General features: G+C 38.9%; 1 protein-coding gene and 1 pseudogene across 2 annotated transcripts in view; both read left to right on the top strand.

Annotated features, from left to right (window-relative positions):
- DNAJC1 (DnaJ heat shock protein family (Hsp40) member C1) overlaps positions 1-19,230 on the top strand; it is a 222,870-nt gene that overhangs the window by 172,680 nt on the left and 30,960 nt on the right. The gene's annotated exons all lie outside the window — the stretch shown is intronic.
- LOC112839075 (Y-box-binding protein 1 pseudogene) lies at positions 10,747-14,373 on the top strand (annotated as a pseudogene).

Here is a 19,230-nt window from a genome sequence, read left to right on the forward strand (position 1 = left end):
TTAAGATGAAATAAAACTGGAGAGGTAGGCAAGAACCAGATACCAAGTCTTTGGATGTCATGCATAGGAACATGAATTTTTTTTCCTATAGGAAATGGGGAACATTGGTGGATTTTTAGTAGTGGATCAAATTTGTAAGCTTTTAAACAAGTTATGTAATATCTCAATGCTCTGTGATACTCTCATAGACTGGTGAGTATTAAATGATTTAATACATGTGAAGCACTTATAGATGCTTATTATGTACCTGACACTGTCTAAGAAGGCCATCAAAGCCTTGTATGATCTAATCCCTGAATTCTTGAGCCTCAGGTCTCAAAATCTTACTTACCTAATACTAGACCCACCCATTGTGGTTTTGATTTACATTTCTCTGGTAGCTAATGATATTGAGTATATTTTCATATGCTTACTGGCCATTTGTATATCTTCTTTGGAAAAATGTCTATTAAGATATTTTGCCCACTTGCCTAATTAAGGGTTATTTGCCTTTTTTATTGTTGAGTAAGAGTTCTTTATGTATGCTGGATACCAGAACCTTATCAGGTATATATCTAGAATATATATTTCACATCAGGGAAAGGCAAACCAGTGAGAGAGCATGTTACACCCAGTAGGTTGGCCATAATAAAAAAATCTTGGCAAAGACATGGAGAAATTTAGAACTCTCGTGAATGGCTGGTGAGATGTAAAATGGTGCAACTGCTTTGGAAAGCAGTCAAGCAGTTCCTCAAAAAGTTAAAAAGTTACCATATGATTCAGCAATCCCATTCTTAGGTGTCTAATCAAGGGACTCAAACATGTCTACAGAAAAGCTTATACATGACATGTCTATAGCAGTATTATTCATAATAGTCAAAAAGTGGAAACAATCCAAATATCCATCAGATGATGACTGGATGAACAAAATGTGGTATATCCATACACTGAAATATTATTTGGCAATAAAAAGGAACTGTACTTTGATACATACTATAGCAGGAACCTTGAAAACATTATGCTAAGTAAAAGAAGCCAGTCAGAAAAGACCACACACTGTATGGTTCCACTTACATGAAATACCCAGAATAGGGAAAATTTTAGAAACAGAATGTAGAGTAGTGGTTGTCTAGTGCTGAGGAGGTTGGAGCAAAGGTAAAAGATTTCTTTTGGGGATGAGGAAATGTTTTAACATTGATTGTAGTGATCGTTGCACAACTCTGAATATACTAAGAAACATTGAATTAGATACTTTAAATAGGTGAATTTATAGTATGCTGTTTAGATCTTAATGCATTCAATAATGATTTAATAAATTTATTTTTTTACTAAGTGTGACCAAACTAAATTTTAAAAGCTATCTCCCATATACTACATATCTAATCTTCTATAATTTTAAATTATGTTAGTAGTAAGTCAACATATTTTTAGAACTTGCATTTCAAAGCATGACTGACAAGCTGATAGACTAATTCATTTCTGCCAAAACTGAGAAAAAGTAATTTTAGCTGCTTTTTCATGAGTTCTTAAAGCCGCTGTCATGCTCTAAAATTTTTCTATTAACATGTTAGTCTTGAAATATGATTTTACTTTATCCTAAATCATGTAATAGTGATGCATATAACTGACATTTGATACTTTACTCTTCAGTATTGTTCTAAAAACAAGAGTTTCAGGCAGTGAGTATGACTGTAATCCATTAGAAGACATTTTCTACCTTTCAGCATATAAAAAACAGTAGAAACTAATGACTGCACAAAAATTTTCTAATATAAATTTACAGTGCTCATTTTCAAGTCTTCCTAAATAATATAGTAAATACATATTTTATATTACATATGTAATATATGTCTTTGTATGTATATGTAAATGATATAGTAAAAGTTGGAGTTTAGTCATTTATATTTTTGTTCAGAATACTTTTTTTTCGTTCATTAGGAACTTTTTTTTTTTTAGTTTTTATTCAAATTCCACTTAGTTAATATACCATGTAATATTAGTTTCAGGTGTACAATATAATGATTCAACACTTCCATACAACACCCAGGGCTCATCACAAGTAAATGCCTTAATCCCATCACCTACTTAACCAATCACCCCATCCTTCTCCCCTCTGGTAACCATCAATTCTCTATAGTTAAGAGTCTGTTTCTTGGTTTGCCTCTCTCTTTTTCCCCTTTGCTTGTTTTGTTTCTTAAATTCTACATGAGTGAAATCATATGTTATTTGTCTCTCTGACTTTATTTCACTTAGCATAATACTCTGTACCTCCATCTATGTTGTTGCAAATGGCAAGATTTCATTCTTCTTTATGGCTGAGTAATATTCTATGTATGTACCATGTCTTCCTTATCCATGCATCATTTGATGGACACTTGGGCTATTTCCACACAAAAACAGACACATAGATCAAGGGAAGTGTAATAGAAATCCCAGAAATGAGGGGCGCCTGGGTGGCTCAGTTGGTTAAGCAACTGCCTTCAGCTCAGGTCATGATCCTGGGGTCCTGGGATCAAGCCCTGCATCAAGCCCCTGCTCAGCGGGAAGCCTGCTTCTCCCTCTCCCCCTCCCCCTGCCTCTCTCTGTCAAATAAATAAATTAAAAAAAAAAAAAGAAAACCCAGAAATGAACCCACAACTATATGGTCAATTAATCTTCAACAAATCAGGAAAGAACATCCAGTGGGGAAAAGATAGTCTCTTCAACAAATGGTGTCAGAAAAACTGGACAGCAACATGCTAAAGAATGAAACTATACCACTTTCTTACATCATACACAAAAATAAACTCAAAATGGATTGAAGACCTAAATGTGAGACCTGAAACCATAAAAATCCTTGAAGAGAGCACAAGCAGAAATTTCTGTGACATCAGCCATATCAACATTTTTCTAGATATGTCTCCTGAAGCAAGGGAAATAAAAACAAAAAATAAACTGTTGGGACTACATCAAAATAAAAAGCTTTTGCACAGTGAAGGAAACAATCAAAACTAAAAGGCAACCTATGGAATGGGAGAAGATATTTGTGAATGTCATATCTGATAAAGAGTTAGTATCCAAAATCTATAAAGAACTTATCAGACTCCTCAATACCCAAAAACCAAATAATCCAACTAAAAAATGGGCAGAAGACATGAATAGATATTTTTCCAAAAAAGACATACAGTTGGGCAACAGAAACAGGAAAAGATGCTCAACATCACTCATCATCAGGGAAATACAAATCAAAACTACAATGAGATATCACCTCAACACCTGTCAGAATGGCTAAAATCAACAAAAGAAAGAAGTGTTGGCGAGGATGTGGAGAAAGAGGAACCCTCTTACATTGTTGGTGGGAATACAAACTGGTACAGCCACTCTGGAAAACAGTATGGAGTTTCCTCAGAAAGTTAAAAATAGAACTACCCTATGATCCAGTAATTGCACTAGTAGGTATTTACCTAAAGAATACACAATTACTAATTCAAAGGGATACATGCACTCCAATGTTTACAGCAGCATTATCATTAGGAACTGTTAATCCTAATTTGGCTACTGTATTGACTTCCTAGGAGGCCTTAAAAATATCATTATATCTTTTTTTGCCAGTTTCCTAATCTTAAAGGTAATGACAGTATTACTGTTTTAGGAAGAGCAAGACAAGATATAACTTCTATAGAACAGAAAGATGTGACTAAAAAAGAAAATGGGGGAAAATAAACAAACACTGGAAGTCATGATTTAGGTCCTTTGCCTCCATGATCAGACAGACTATACAGCATTATTCTATAGGCAGGGATAAAGATTTAAATAGATTGAACATTTCTTTATTTAAAATAGGGGGAGTTTTAAGATTTTAATTGAGAGAGAGAGAGAGACACCAAGTATAGTCCCATCTTTGTCACCAAATTGTCAAGAACTATGAAGAGCTGGAAATTTTACTCTACTTGCAAATGAGTAAGCTAAACTACCATAGTTTCATGCTTTTTGAAGACACAAGACTACTTGATCAGAGACAAAGGACACTGTATTACAGCAAAAACAGTAGCTAGAGTATTAACATTTTTCTTTTGGTTCCCTAAGCCCTATTCCCACAGGGCAATACAAAGAGGTCCATATAACCCCTTATACAACCAGTGGATTATGTTACAGAAGAGGAATCCAAAGTTTAGGGAACCCAAATCTTTTTATAATGGGCAGTAAGCACGGCTGCCCTTTTCTCCAGAGGGAGGCAGTATCTTCACTATACTAGACAATAAGAATGGTTGCCCTTTGATCTTGAGGAGAGACTATCTCTTCCTATCACTGCTTATCTGTTGGACTGCTTGAATGCCCTCACAAGTGGGCACTGACTTTCTCCAGAGCCAAGTGATAGAAGAGAGAGCAAGACAGAAGCTGTGATGTCTTTTATAACCTATCCTTGTAAGTCATTCCCACAATATCCTAGAAATCAATTAAAAGTGTAATAGAAAATTCACAAATATGTGGAGATTAAACAGCATGCAGCTGAACAACCAGTGGGTCAAAGAAGAAAATGAAGTATCTTGAAACAAATGAAAATGAAAATACAATATACCAAAACTTATGGGATGCAGCAAAAGCAATTTTAAAAGGTAAGTTCCTAGCAATAAACGCCTACATCAAGAAACAAGAGGGTGCCTGGGTGGCTCAGTCAGTAAGCATCTGCCTTCAGCTCAGGTCATGATCCCAGGGTCCTGAGATCTAGCCCCACATCGAGCTCCCTGCTTACTAGGGAGTCTGCTTCTGCCTCTGCCCCACCCCCTGCTCATGCTCACTGTCTCTCTCTCTCAAAAATGAATAAATAAATCTTTAAAAAAAAAAAGAAAAATGTCAAACAACCTAACTTTCTACCTCAAGGAACTAGAAAAAGAATAAACAAAGCACTGAGTTAGTAGTCAGAAGGAAATAAAGATCAGAACTAAAGTTCTGAAGTTTCAATGAAACTAAGACCTACTTCTTTGAAAGACAAAATTGACAAACCTTTAACTAGTCTCACCAAGAAAAAAGAACTTAAATAAAATCAGAAATGAAACAGGAAACATTACATCTTATACCACAGAAATATAAAGGGCCTTAAGAGACTATGAACAGTTATACACCAACAGATTGGACAGCCTCAAAGAAATGGATGTTCCTACAAACATACAACTGACCAAGACTGAATCATGAAGAAAAAGAAAATCTGAGGGATGCCTGGCTGGCTCACTTGGTAGAACATGTGACTCTTGATCTTTGGGTTGTGAGTTCAAGCCCCATGTTGGGCACAGAGCTTGCTTAAAAAAAAAAAAAAAGAAATAGTAAATCTGAACAGACTGATTACTAGTAAAGACATTGAATCTTTAATCAAAAATCTGCCAACAAACAGAAGTCCAGACCCCAATGGCTTCACTGGTGAATTCTACCAAAAATTCAAAGAGGAATTAATCCCAATCCTTCTTAAACTTTTCAAAAAAAAAAAAAAGAAATACCCTGATACCAAAACCAGAAAAGGATGGCACAAAAAAAAATTACAACCAATATCCCTTGTGAACATAGATGTCAAAATCCTGAACAGAATATTAGCAAACCAGACTTAGCGATATATCAAAAGTACCATACATCATGATCAAGTGTGATTTATTCCAGGGGTGCAAGGACAGTTTAACATCTGCAAATCAATCCACATGATATATCACATTAACAAAATGAAGATTAAAGTTATATTATCACAACAGATGCAGAAAAAAAGCTTTTGACAAAATTCAGCATCCATTCATGATAAAAATTCTCAACCAAGTGGGTATAGAGGGAACATACCTCAACATAACAGAAGCCATTTATGACAAGCCCACAGCTAACAACAGTGAAAGCTTTTCCTCTAAGATTAGGAGCAAAACTAGGATGCCCACTTTCGCCACTCTTATTCAGCATAATGTTGGAAGTACTTGTCAGAGCAATTAGGCAAGAAAAAGAAATAAAAGGCATCCAGATTGGAAAGAAAGAAGTACAACTGTCACTTTTGTAGATGACATGGTATTATATATTTTTAAACCCTAAATACTCCACCAGTCAACTGTTAGAACCAATCAATGAATTCAGTAAGGTTTCAGGACACAAAAATCAATTATACAAAAAGAATAAAATACCTAAGAATAAATTTAACCCTGTAATATAAGACCTGTATACTATCTATTAACAAAGATGAAGGAAACTGAAGAAGACACAAATAAATGGAAAGATATACCATGCTCATAGATTGGAAGAATTAATATTGCTAAATGTCCATACTATGCAAAGCAATCTGTAGATTCAGTGCAATCATATTAAAATTCCAATGGCATTTTTCACAGAAATAGAACAAACAATCCTAAAATGTCTGTGGAACCACAAAAGACTCTGAACAGCCAAAGAAGTCGTGAGAAAGAAAGCTGTAGGCATCACGCTCCCTGGTTTCAAACTATTACAAAACTATAGTAATCAAAACACTATGGTATTGGCATGAAAAGAGACACGTAGAACAATGGAGCAAAATAAAAAGCCTAGAAATAAACCCACACATATATGGCCAATTAATTTACTATAAAGGAGCCAAGAATATAGAATGAAGAAAGTCTCTTCAGCAAATGGTGTTGGGAAAACTGGACAGCCACATTCATTCAAAAGAATGAATCTGGACTACCATCCTACATCGTACACAAAAATTAATTCAAAATGGATTAAAGACTTGAACATAAGACCTGAAACCATAAAACTCCTAGAAGAAAACATAGATGGTAAGCTCCAAGACAAGGCACATAGATACAGAGAATAAACTGGTGGTTGCCAGAGGTAGGGGATGGGCAAAGTGAGTAAAGGGAGTCAAAAGGTACAAACTTCCAGTTTAAAATAGTTATAGAGATATATTATACAACATGGTGACTATCATTAGTATGGTATTGCACATTTGAAAGTTGCTAAGAGAATAGATCTTAAAAGTTTTTATCAATGGGGCACCTGGGTGGCTCAGTTGGTTAAGTGACTGCCTTCGGCTCAGGTCATGATCCTGGAGTCCCAGGATCGAGCCCCACATCGGGCTCCCTGCTCAGCAGGGAGTCTGCTTCTCCCTCTGACCCTCCCCCTCTCGTGTTCTCTCTCTCATTCTCTCTCTCTCTCTCAAGTAAATAAAATCTTTTTAAAAAAAAGTTTTTATCAAAAGAAAGAAATTTGTAACTATGTATCATGACTGATTTAACTAGACTTACTGTGGTGACCAATTCACAATATATACAGATAGCGAATCGTTATACACCTGTAACTAATATAATGTTATATGTCAATTATACCTCAATAAAAGTGTATTTACATCATAGGTAGCTGGATTACAAGCATATGGGAACTCCATACTATTTTTACAACTCTTCTAAGTCTGAAATTATTTCAAACTAAAAGGATTTTAAATGAAAATATAAGTTACAGATGGAAGAAAATATTCATAAAACATATCTGACAAAGATCTTGTGTCCACAAAACATAAAGAACTCTTAATTAACAAATAAGCAAGACATAAACACATTCATAAAAGTAGATATTCAGTTGGTCAATAAACATATGTAAATGTAAACACATGTAAACTAGATCATTTGTAATATGGGAAATGCAAATTATTACCAAAATAAAACAACTGGTAATATCAAGTGTGGGTGAGGACCTGAAGGGACCCTTCATACACTGCTGGTTAGAATGTAAAACAATCCAAATTGTTTGGAAAAATACTTATGTAGTTTCTTATAAAATAAAATGTATACTTTCCCTATGACCCCGCAATTCCGCCACCAGCGATTTATCCAAGAGGAATTAAAACATATGACCATTAAGACAGGTATAAATAAATGTCCATAGCAGCTGTGTATTCGTAATACATGATAACCAACAGCTGGCCGCTACCCAAATGTCCATCGACAGGAGAATGAATAAACAAATTGTGATATGAGTCTTTTTTTTTCCTGTATGTGTTGTGGAATATTTGCTCCCAATTTGTGTCTTTCCTTTTCATTTTTTAAACAGTTTCTTTGAAAGGCCAAAAGTTTAATTTTAGCAAAATCCAAATATTTGTGGTTTTACCATTTTAAAGTTATTATTTATATATAAATGGTATTCTGATGCTGACAGAAAGTTGCCAAAACCTCTACAGTGAAGGAGTCTAGGGGGAATTAACAGGAGTATCGGTTATTTTGCAAATTTGGATGGATTCTAGAGCCTTGTATTAAAAAGGGGACCCCCTACTCGAGAGCCAGTTTGCAAGTAACAGCATAAAAGGACTTAAGTACAATACATAAAGGAGAAATGTGTTTCCTCTAGAACCCAAAAAGGCCTAAAAAAGTTGTGGGTCTGAGAGAATCAATAGCTGTTTCTTGACAGCATCATGAATAGAGCAGCCCTCTGTTTACCAGTTAATTTTCCAAGACTTTAACGAAGTTTGCAGGACATTACACTAAGTATGAGGCAGTGACCCATTTTCTTTTTGTGAGCTCCTGAATGAGTAGGTCAAACAAATCTCCTCAGGGGACAAAGTCACCAATGTAATGTCATACCTGTCTTCCTGGAGAAAGCAGGATATAGTTAAGATCTTGCCCTTAAAGACTGTGTGTGATGACAGGGCTGTTGAGGCTCCCCATGGTAGCTGGGTAGAAGCATATCATACTTTGGAGGTGAGGTAGACTGCGGTCAAGGGACACCTGGATGACATAGTTGGTTAAGCGTCCAGCTCTTGGTTTTGGCTCAGGTTGTGTTCTCAGGATCGTGAGATCAAGCCCCACGTCAGGCTCCGCTCTCAGCCATGGAGTCGGCTTGGATTTCCCTCTCCCTCTCTCTCTGTCCCCCTCCACTTGCTCTCTCTCTTTCTAAAATAAATCAATCTTAAAAAGGGGGAGTGGCTCAGATGGTTAAGCATCTGCCTTCGGCTCAGGTCATGATCTCCAGGTCCTGGGATCAAGCCCCACGTCAGGCTCCCTGCTCAGCAGGGAGTCTCCTTCTCCCTCTTCCTCTGCCTCTCCCCCCTGCTGCTGCTCTCTCTCTCTCTGAGGCTCTCTGTCTCAAATGAATAAATAAAAAATTATTTAAAAAAAAAACTGCAGTCAAGAGGCTGTTGAAATAGTCACTGAACAAAACATATTCACCAAATCTATAATGGCAAAATATTTACCAGTTGCTGATAGGATGAAGTCAGTAACTGCAATAATATTGACTATGGGGACATTAATGAGGCCCACAGCATGAAGCTTGAGGTAATCCACCAGGAGGCACCATTCATTCTTCCCAAGTTTAAGAGCAGGCCAAATTGAGCTGTTGAATGGCAAAGCAGTGGGATAATCACCCTTTCTCTAAATGTGTCTAAATGTGTATAGTGGGTTTCAATCATTAAAAAGGCCATGTTTTAATATATATTGGACCATATTATCTGTTTTAATGGGAGAGGAGGTCCATGTGGTTCCATTTTATCAAGATAATTTGTAAGTGCCAACTACTTAATTTTATTACTCATCCAGTCAGAGAGTCCATGACCCCTATGCATATGGGATATTTTAGGAGATAAGTACTGCAACCATGAGTAATTTGGCAAGAGTAGTTCCTGTGGTTAAGGTGAGGCATATCTGTTTGTCCTCTCATCATGTTCAGTAGTTCCCCTAATATTATAGGTGGCACTTTGCTTAAACTAATTGGTATCCCCAGTATAACCATAATTTGAACCCCTGTATTAAAGCCATGAAAGTTTGGCAATTGGTGTATTTCAGCAGATTTTAAATTAATTGAGAACCAGTATTATAGAGGCACAAAGTCAATCTGTGCCCTTTTAGTAAATTTTGGGTTACCAACTGGGCCTAATTGTGGACTTTTGTTTTAGTTTTTGTTTCCTCCTTATCGTAGACTGAACTGTGTTCCCCCCCGCCTTTCACACATTGAAGCCCAAAGCCCCAAAGTGACTATTTGGAAATGGAGCCTTTAAGGAGGTAATTGAAGTTAAATGAGGTCATAAGAGTGGGGCCCTAATCTGACAGGACTGGTGTCCTTATAAGAAGAGGAAGAGAGACCAGGGCTCTCTCTTTCTCTTCCTCCCACATACAGAGGAAAGGCCATCTATAAGGCAGGAAGAGAGGCCTCACCAGAAACAACTCTGATGGCACCTTAATCTTGGACTTCCAGCCTCTGGAATTATGGGAAAATAGATTTCTGTTGTCTAAGCCACTCAGTCTATGATATTTTATTACAGCTACCCTAACAAACCAATGCACTCCCCCTGTATCCAGGTTTCTTTTTCTTTTTTCCTGCTACTGGTGGTGGTTACTAGATTTATTTCAGGGAGGTCTTCTCTACACTGCTCATATTTATCAATTTCTTCCTTCAGAGAGACTCAAATCAGTATTATCAGGATTAGGGCTCTTCCCCCATGACAGTGGTTGAATGAATGAATGCCTTGGCTGTGCCACAGGTATTCCATGGGCATTTTTCCCTATAACCCTGAGGATCAAGATCTTTCTGGGGTCAGAGAAATAGGCAGCAGAAGCTACAGAAGAATTTTGTAGGGTCATACCGAGCCATGTGCCTTTAGAATAAATCTGAGTAATTCAACTCTTCAAATAATGCCTGCTGTTCTTCCACACACAAATGACCAACCAATGGGCTTATGTATTGTAGAAGCTACAAGTCTTTTCCCCTACACCCTCTATAGAATAGGGGCTAACATCTGATTGAGACACACAACCAGTCAGTTGATCACAGGATGAGTCTTTCCTGAATCTAGTATCAGTCATGGCTTATGATGGAATCACAACACACAATTCAATGTAAGACACACAAGACAGGTTTGAGCTGAGACACATGACTCGAGGCAACCTAAAGGAGGGCCCAATCCCATACTCCTCTCCCTAAACACCAGTTATTGAAACTTCCACCTTAAGTCAGTTCAGTCTAAAACAGAGGCTTGGTAGAACTCCACAAATATAGCACAGAACCAGTTAACAAACTGAAGCAAGCTCCTCAGACAGCGGTAGTGGTCCTCTAGACATCCTGCTTCCAATACCAATTGTGTGGCCGCCTTGCAGGGACAGGATGGACCTCCTCCACACCCCAAATGTGGCTTATTATCTAATAAGGCTCTCTGAGGCAAACAGGGCAGACTTCCCATATTAGCCCAAAATTGCCTGACAGAACAAGGAAAAGGAGACTGGCTTGGAGTTTTTCATTGTGCTTGAGAGTGGGACTCGGGTAAGGGTTCTTGTGCACAGGGAGGGCCTTGCAAGGTCTCAGTTTCCTGGGCTTTCTTAACAGCTTGCCCAGATGTAGGGCACAAGGGGAAGATGAAAGCGTGAGACTTCAGAGCTATCAGCAATCAGACATCATAAAATGGAGTCAGCTCTTTGTTACCATATTAAATTACCGTAAATGGATGATTCTAGTACATACTATTTAGATTAGAATTTGAATAATGTAATGTGTGTTTCACCATTTTAAATAAGACTTCGCAAATTTTTTCACGTAAAATTATATTCTTGGTAAATAGATCACTTTGATCACATTTGTTTATCATTAGTCCCTTCTAAATCCTCACAAAATGAGAATAAAGGAATAAAAAGGCATAAACCCTGGAACAAAGAGAATAGACAACTATAGCAGTCAGGGAATGTTAATGAAATTTTATAAGATGGGGAGCAGTAGATAATTACCAGCATCTTAGGCCTTACCTTTCCCAGTCTGTCCTTGCAGGAGACTGACTCATGTCACAGAAGCCCAGAAGAGCTCAGGAATTGAGCCCAGGACTGGATAAAAGACTGTGCGAGGAGTAGTTTGACACCGCCCTCCAGATCTTTTCCCCAACCTGAACTTGTTATTTAACAGTGTTCTAAGGAAAGGAATAAAAATGGGCAGGAAAGCTTTATTGAAAAATAGCCTGAGGAACACCAATCTAAAATTTCAATTATGCAAACCTCCAGTAACTACTCCCTCAGCCTTTCTCAGGCATTTCTCTCTCATAACGAGAGAATTATGCCCTACTGCCCTATGCATCTATTATGTGTAATGAACTAACTTCTCTCCTATGCTATTTATGTGCCATCCTTGGGAGAATTTAAAAAATGTCATTTCAGTAGTTTTCTGTATCTTATGGTTCAGACAAGGAACCCCCGTTGAGAAAGAGTACCCCCAAACACGAAGTCAAAACTACTGCTTTCCTGGGAAAATTACAGAGATTAGTACTATCATTAGAGACTTGAGGAAGTCTTATCACATCCCCATATTACTCCATATCACAAATTTAATTAGAAACTGATGCCAGTGGGGGCTGGGTGGGTCAATTGATTAAGCGTCCAACTCTTAGTTTCGGCTCAGGTCATGATCTTGGGGCTATGGAGTGAAGCCCCATATCTGGCTCTGTGCTCTGCTCAGAGTCTGCTTGAAATTCTCTCTCTCCCTCTCCCTCCGCCCTCCCCCCTCCTCCTTCCCAGCCCCAACTCAAGTACACATGCATGTACACTTTCTCTAAAATAGCTAGATAGATAGATAGATAGAATATTTTTTAAAAAGAAAGAAAAAGAAGTTGATGCCAGTCTCAGCTGTGGTTCTGGATGTGGTCATCTTGGGCCAGCTTTGTCCCTCCACCTGATTTCACTATTACCTGTAAGGACACCAATTCTTTGGGAGTCTTCTCTTCCAGGTTTTAGCTATCAACACTGTTAATAACACTACACTAGCACTTGAAGTCCTCCTCCACCCATACCTTTGTAAATAAACTCCCAAGAAATAAAATAAAGTACACAACAAACTGAAGGGAAAAAAAAATCCCTTCAGAAATCAATCCCATTTACAATTGCATCAAAAAGAATAAAATACCTAGAAATAAAGTGAAAGACCTGTACACTGAAAACTATAAGACATTCATGAAAAGAAACTGAAGATGACACAAATAAATGGAAAGATACTCTGTGCTCATGGATTGGAAGAATTAATATTGCTAAAATGACCATAGTACTTAAAGCAATCTATAAATTCAGTGCAATCCCTATCAAAATTTCAGTGGCACTTTTCACAGAACAATTTTAAAATTTGTATGGAACCACAAAGACCAATGGCCAAAGCAGTCTTGAGAAAGAACAAAGCTAAAGGCATCATGCTCCCTGATTTCAAACTATATTACAAAGCTATAATAATCAACAAGTATGGTATTGGCATAAAAGCAGACACACAGATTAGTGGAATAGAGCAGAGAGCCCAGAAATAAGTTCACACATGTATGGTCAATTAATTTATGATAGAGAAGCCATTGGAGAAAGGATAGACCCTTCAATAACTGTTGTTGGGAAAACTGAATAGCCACATGCAAAAGAATGAATCTGGCCCACTGTCTTACACCACTTACACTTAAAAATTAAAATGGATTAAAGACTTGAATCTAGAATTCTGAAGGGGGGTGGAAAGAGGACCCCAGAGAGCCCTGAGCAGCCTCACTGCCTCCAGCGGCCTAGTTACCACCACACCCCGGGGGGAGGCACAGCTGGCCCCAGTCACCAAAACCGCAGCCATGAGCAGCCGCCGCCACCCCACCCTCTGTGCTGCAGACACCAAGTCCCATACCACCACAGTGGCTTCACATCACTGGCACCTCCCAGCAGGGACAACAGGATCATCTCAAGGAAGGTTGTGGGAACAGTAAAGTGGTTCAGTGTAAGAAACGGATCTGGTTTCAACGGGACTGACACCAAGGAAGATGTATTTGTGTACCAGACTACCATAAAGAATAACAACCCCAGGAAGTACCTTCACAGTGTAGAAGATGGAGAGACTGTGGAGTCTGATGAATGAGAAAAGGTTTTGGAGGCAGCAAATGTGACAGGCCTTGGTGGATCTCCAATGTAAAGCAGTAAATACACAGCAGACCATAACCATTATAGATGCTACTCACGTCACAAGGTCCTCCACACAACTCCCAGCAGAATTACCGGAATAGTGAGAGTGGGGAGAAGAAGGATGGATCAGAGAGTGCTTCTGAAGGCCAGGCCCAACAGTGGTGCCCTCCCACAGGCAAGGGTTCCCACCTTACTACATGTGGAGCCCCCATGGGCATGGACCACAGTCTTCCAACCCTCCTGTGCAGGGAGAAGTGATGGAAGGTGCTGACAGCCAGGGTGCAGGAGAACAAGGTAGACCAGTGACACAGAATATGCATCAGGATTATACACCACGATTCTGCAGGGGCCCTCCTCACCAAAGACAGTCTAAAGAGGAGGGCAACGAAGAAGATAAGGAAAATCAAGGAGATGAGACCCAAGGTCAGCAGCCACCTCAATGTGGGTACCTCCACAACTTCAGTTACTGTCGCAGATGCCCAGAAAACCCTAAACCACAAGATGGCAAAGAGACAAAAGCAGCCAGTCCACCAGCTGAGAATTCATCCACTCCCTAGGCTGAGCAGGGCAGGGCTGACTAAATGCCAGCTTACCATCTCTACCATCATCCAGTTTAGTCCAACAAGAAGAAACGAATATGAAATTGCAGCAATAGGAAATGAACAAAAGTTTGGAGCTGAAGACCTTAAGTGCCTGCTTTTTTTTGCCCATATTGATCAGATAAATAGAACTATCTGCATTATCTCTGCATGGGGTTTTTATTATCTTTTAAATTTTATTATTATTTTTACCTACAGATGTCTCTTTTTGGTAATGACAAAGTCTTAAAAAAAAAGAACCTGGTTTTTCTCAATGCACCTTTAAAGATTTTTAAATTGTTTCATATCTGGTCAAGTTGAGATTTTTAAGAACCTCATTTTTAATTTGTAATAAAAGTTTACAACTTGGTTTAAAAAAAAAGTCAACAAATGGCAAGCACCAGTTAATAAGTCTTAGATAATTAAAAAAAAAAAAACTTGAAACTCAGACTTGAAGTCTTAAAAATCCTAGAAGAAAAAAATGTAGTAATCTTGACAAAGGTCTTGGCAATGACTTCCTGAATCTGACACCAAAAGTAAAGGCAGCAAAAGCAAAAATAAGTAGAACTACATCAAACTAAAAGGCTTCTACAGAGCAAAGGAAACCGTCAACAAAATGAAAAGGCAGTGCACTGAACGGGAGAAAATATTTGCAAATTCTGTATCTGATAAGGAGTTACTATCCAAAACATGAAGAACTCAATACAACTCAATAGCAGAAAAACAGTCTGATTAAAAACTGGACAGAGGATCTAAATAGATATTTTTCCAAAGAAGACATACAGATGGGGCGCCTGGGTGGCTCAGTTGGTAAGTGACTGCCTTTGGCTCAGGTCATGATCCTGGAGTCCCGGGATCGAGTCCCGCATCGGGCTCCCTGCTCGGTGGGGAGAACTCTGACCCTCCCCCATCTCATGTGCTCTCTCTTTCTCTCTCTCAAATAAATAAAAATAAAATCTTTTAAAAAAAAAAGACATACAGATGGCCAACAGATACATGAAGATGCTCAAGATCACTAATCATCAGGGAAATGCAAGTCAAAACCACAATGAGCTATCACTTCACACTTGTTAGAGTAGCTAGTATCAAAAGGACAAGAAAAAAAATGTCGGCAAGGATGTGGAAGAGGAGGAACCTTTGTGCACACTGTTGGTGGGAAGGTAAATTGGTGCAGCCACTCTGGAAAACAGTATGGAGATTCCTCAAGAAATGAAAAATAGAACTACCATATGATCCAGCAGTTCCATTTCTGGGTACTTATCTGAAGGAAACCGAAAATACTAACTCAAAAAGCCGTATGCACCTCCATGTTCCCTGCAGCATTATTTACAGTAACCGAGATATGGAAACCATCTAAGTGTTCATTGACAGATGAAAGGATAAAGAAAATATGCTGTGTATATGTATATGTATTATATATATATGTTATATATATGTGTGTGTGTGTGTATACACACACATTTAACCATAAAAAAAGAAGGAATTCTTGCCATTTGTGACAACATGGATGGACCTTGAGGGCATTATGCTAAGTGAAATAAGTCAGAGTAAGGCAAATACCATATGATCTCATTTATATTGGAATCTAAAAACAAACAAACAAAAAATCATGCTCATAGATACAGAGAACAGATTGGTAGTTGCCAGAGGGGGAGGGAAGGGAGTAAGTGAAATGGATGAAGGAGTTCAAAAGGTAGAAACTTCGTTATGAAATAAGTCATGGGATGTAATTTACGTCATGACAACTGTAGTTAATACTGTACTGCATATTTGAAAGTTGCTAAGAGTAAATCTTAAAAGTTCTCATCAGATACCACCTCACACCTGTCAGAATGGGTAAAATTAACAACACAAGAAACAGCAGGTGTTATCAAGGATGCAGAGAAAGGGGAACCCTCTTGCACTGTTGGTGAGAATATAAACTGGTGCAGCCACTCTGGAAAACAGTATGGAGGTTCCTCAAAAAGTTAAAAATAGAATTACCCTACGATCCGGCAAATTACACTATTAGGTGTTTACCCAAAGGATACAAAAATACTGATTTGAAGGGGTACATGCACCCCCAATGTTTACAGCAGCATTATCAATAATTGCCAAACTTTGGAGAGAGCCCAAATGTCCATAAGAAGAAGTGGTATAGGGATGCTTTGGTGGCTCAGTCGGTTGAGCATCTACCTTCAGCTGCGGTCATGATCCCAGGGTCCTGGGATCGAGTCCCACATTGGGCTCCTTGCTCGTTGGGGAGCCTGCTTCTCCCTCTGCCTGCCGCTCCCCCTGCTTGTGCTCTGACAAATAAATAAAATCTCTTTAAAAAAGGGGGGGGGGAATGATGTGGTATATTGGGCACTTGGGTGGCTCAGTTGGTTAAGCATCTGTCTTTAGCTCAGATGATGATCCCAGGGTCCTGGGATGGAGCCCCGAGTTGGGCTCTCTGCTCAGCAGGGAGTCTGCTTCTCCCTCTTCTGCTGCTTGTGCTCTCTCACTCACTCTCAAATAAATAAAATCTTCAAAAAAAAATGTTTAAAGGTGTGTATGTATACACATATGTGTGTGGCGCAATGGCATATTATTCAACCATCAAAAAGAATGAAATCTTACCATTTGCAAGGATGTGGATGGAGCTATAGTATATTATGCTAAGCAAAATAAGTCAGAGAAAGACAAATACCAAATGATTTCACTCATACATAGAATTTAAGAAACAAAACAGATGAACATATGGGAGGGGAAAAGAAAAGAGGGAAACAAACCGTAAGAGACTCTTAACGATAGAGAACAAACTGAGGGGTGAAGGAGGGAGGTGGGTGGGGGATGGGCTAGATGGGGGATGGGTATTAAGGAGGGCACTTGTTATGATTAGCACTGGGTGTTGTATGTAAGTGATGAATCACTGAATTCTCCTGAAACCAATGTTGCACAGTATGTTAACTAAATGGAATTTAAGTAAAAAAATGTTTTAAAGTTCTCATCACAAGAAAACAAAAGTCTATCACTATCGTGACATGTTAACTAGACTTATGTTATTTCTTAATACAGTTGACTCTTGAACAACATGGGGGGTTAGGTGTGCCAGTCCACTTCCCCCCCTTGTGCTCAGTTGAAAACCCCCTTATAACTTTTGACTCCCCCAAAACTACTAATAGCCTACTATTGCCCAGAAGCCTAAGTGATAATATAAACAGTCGATTAACACAGATTTTGGGGGCACCTGGGTAGTTCAGTCAGTTGGGCATCTGCCGTCAACTCAGGTCATGATTCTAGGGTCCTGGGATCAAGTCCCACATCAGGCTCCCTGCTCGGCGGGGAGCCTGCTTCTCCCTCTCCCTGCCACTCCCCCTGCTTGTGCTCTCTCTGTCTCTGTCAAATAAATAAATAAATCTTTTTAAAAAAACATATTTTGTATGTATTATATATATTCCTAAAGTAAGCTACAGAACAAATGTTATTAAAATCATTTACAGTACTATAAAGTATTTAAAAAAAAAATCTGTGTGTAAGTGGACCCATGCAGTTCAAACCCATGTTGTTTAAATAAGGGTCAACTATATATATACAAATATCAAATCATGTTGTACATCTGAAACTAATGTAATGTTGTATGTAATTATACCTCAATTAAAAAAAAAATCCCTACAGAGACACCTGGGTGGTTCAGATTCCTGAAGCATCTGCCTTCAGCTCAGGTCATGATCTTAGGGTCATGGGCTCAAGGCCCCACAACGGGCTCCACACTCACTGGGGAATCTGCTTGAGTTTCTCTGATCATATCCTCCCACCCCCGTGGCATGCTCACGCTCTCTCTCTCTCTCTCTCTCTCTCTCTGTCATATAAATCATAGAAAAAAAAAAAATCCCTCCAGTAGCTTTATGTGTCATACAGAATAAAGGAGCCAGAATCCTTGCAGTGGCCTCGAAGTCCTTATGTGATCTTACCTTCTTACCTCCCTGGCCTCATCTCCTCTCCCTGCCCCCCCCCTTGCTCGCTTTGCTGCAGCCACCCTGGTCATCTCATTATCGCTCAGACATCCTAGACATGTTTCCACCTCAAGCCCTTTACAATTTACCGTTTCCTATCTCAGGGTAATCTTGCTGTATTGTATTTTACTGTGTATCAAATCACCACAACACTTAGTGGCATAAAATATTTTTTAAAGGAATGGATCAAACATCCTTGTGTCCATTTCTCCAAGGGGGGGGATTTATTTACTGTTGCTCCCCAAAGAGGAAGTAAAAAGGAATTTGAACTACATGCACTGTCTTGAGCAAAGTTTCTCAAACTATCTGTAGTAAAGAACCAGGTTTAAAATATTTCTTTTGAGAGAGTGGGGAGTGCAGAGCACACGAGTTGGGGGAGGGAGTAGAGAGGGAGAAAAATCTCAAGCATGGAGCCCAGTGTGGGGCCCAATCTCACGACCCATGAGATCATGACCTGAGCTGAAATCAAGAGTCAGTCACTTAACCCACTGAGCCACCCAGGTGCCCTGGATTAGAATATTTTTATTTCCATCTGTTGCTGACCAATCTGTAGTCCTATTGTGCCTAACAAGAATGCAGCTCACACTTAATGTGACCCACCATGGTAGTTTGACATCTCACTGGCGTATATTCTGTTTAAAAGAAGAGTTTATTGCTCACATACTTTGTCGTGGCAGTTTTAATTTGCTGGTTCTAACCCTTACTTCAAGTTTCTGGACTCACTTTGTCACAGATGGGTAGCAAACCGTTGGCAGATTGGCACCAGCCAATGGACCACACTTTAGGGTCACTGGTCCAGAGGAGACCTCTCTTTTTGGGAAGGTAGCTAACTCATAGATGAGA

Source organism: Callorhinus ursinus, unplaced genomic scaffold (assembly GCF_003265705.2).
Source record: "Callorhinus ursinus isolate GAN/ISIS: 27379988/994484 unplaced genomic scaffold, GSC_fseal_2.0 scaffold63, whole genome shotgun sequence".
Classification (NCBI taxonomy): domain Eukaryota; kingdom Metazoa; phylum Chordata; class Mammalia; order Carnivora; family Otariidae; genus Callorhinus; species Callorhinus ursinus.